This window comes from Podarcis bocagei (assembly GCF_964188305.1).
Source record: "Podarcis bocagei genome assembly, chromosome: 10".
NCBI classification, from domain to species: Eukaryota; Metazoa; Chordata; class Lepidosauria; order Squamata; family Lacertidae; genus Podarcis; species Podarcis bocagei.
In genome coordinates, this window is record NC_138135.1 from 18,645,924 (window position 1) to 18,647,865 (window position 1,942).

At 44.8% G+C, this 1,942-nt stretch overlaps 1 long non-coding RNA gene across 1 annotated transcript; it reads left to right on the forward strand.

The window, feature by feature from the left end:
- Nucleotides 1–700, forward strand: LOC308595903. The gene is made up of 2 exons (XR_014012200.1): nucleotides 1–239; nucleotides 597–700. It is a non-coding gene; the product is annotated as an uncharacterized lncRNA (long non-coding RNA).
- The last annotated feature ends 1,242 nt before the right edge of the window (nucleotides 701–1,942 follow it).

A 1,942-nucleotide genomic window follows, 5' to 3' on the forward strand; every position in this document is an offset into this window, starting at 1 on the left:
TTGCATGGTGTAATCTGCTTTGGTTGACCTACTGACCTCTAGACAGGTGCAAGCAGCATAGGAACAAAATGAGGAAATGCTGGGTCTTCCATCTCTCTGCTTCACCCGTTTGCTTTCTTCTCCTTATTAAAGCAGGTGATCTTTGTCAACAAGAGTGGCGCTGACAACAACTCATAAGAAGTAACCATTGCAGTGTAGGAACTGCCAGCCTTACGCCTGACCTCAAGTCAGCTACAGTGGTGCCTCGCAAGACGAAATTAATTCGTTCCGCGAGTTTTGTCGTCTTGCGATTTTTTTCGTCTTGCGAAGCACGGTCTCGGGAAAGTTTTGGAAAAGCTTCAAAAATCACCAAAGTCTTTAAAAACCTCAAAAAAGGCTACCACACCGCGTTCTATGAGTTGCTCCTCGAAGTCAAGTCGCAACTGTATTAACAGTGTTAAGAAAAAGGAAACAAACTTGCAAAACGTTTCCATCTTGCGAAGCAAGCCCATAGGGAAAATTGTCTTGCGAAGCAGCTCAAAAAACAAAAACCCCTTTCGTCTAGCGAGTTTTTTGTCTTGCGAGGCATTCGTCTTGCGAGGTACCACTGTACTTAGTGATAACACACTGGAGCAGCAGAGCTACAGTCACATTAATTCACCTAACAGCCAATGCCAAAGGCACTTCCCACAGGAAACACGAACAGGCCTTATGCCTCAAATGTCTCACACCTGGTTTTCATTAAGATGATAAACTTGGTCCTGGGCTGTACCACTTCACAGTGGTAGGGATGTTCATGTGATTGAAAGCTCCATCATTGCCCAAACTGGGGCTTGCAACTGCTGTCAACCGGCTAATTGGCAGTGCTTGTTAAAGTATTGTTTAACTGCAAATCACAAAGGGAAACAGACCACTGGGCTGCATTGCAACATCAGGTGATTGACAGGTGGGAAACCCCACCCAACTGTCAAAGTTGGCCCCCTGGGCAGTGCTGGAGGGGTGTGTGTGTGAAGGTAAGTTCTCTAAGCAGAACACAAAACTGACTCTCTCTGCAATACCATCATTGCATACTCTCCAACATTTCTCTGGTGAAAATAGGGAGGTCCTACTCCATAATAATAATAATTTTGTTATTTATATCCCACCCATCTGATCATAATAAAACATTAAACATTAAGAAAAACTTCCTTATACAGGGCTGCCTTCAGATGTCTTCTATAAGTTGTATAGTTACTTATCTCCTTGGCTTGGTGGTCACATAACTCCTTACCCACCAACATTTCTCTGTTGAAAATAGAGACATCCTAAGGAAAAGTGGGAAATTCTGGGATAATGATTAATAATAATTTATTATTTGTACCCCACCCATCTGGCTGAGTTTCCCCAGCCACTCTGGGCGGCTTCCAACAAAGATTAAAAATACATTAAAATGTCACTCATTAAAAACTTCCCTGAACAGGGCTGCCTTCAGATGTATTCTAAATGTCAGATAGTTGTTTATCACTTTGACATCTGATGGGAGGGCATTCCACAGGGCGGGCACCACTACCAAGAAGGCCCTCTGCCTGGTTCCCTGGATGGCTTCTGTAAATCCGGGACTGCCCCTGGAAATTAGGGACAATTTGAGGAGCTGACATTAAGCTGTGGCCCATTGCAGTGATTTTCTTCATGAGACAGAATGACAGCTATGTATCTAGGAGGGAGAAACTAAAGGAGTGCATAGGGGGAACACAGCTCAGGTAGGAGCCAAAGTGGTTTTCTCTGCTACTAATCCCAGCCATTGAGAAGCAAGGTGGCTCTTCGGCCATAAGTCTGGACAGATGTGTGTGTGCATGTGTTTTCAGAGTCCACGCCATTCCCCCCCTTCTCTTTCTGATTTGCGGCCTTCAACTGCTGACCCCGTTCCACTTTGTGAGTTCATTTCGAGGGAGGAACATACGGTGCATTCAAGGCAGTTGACGAG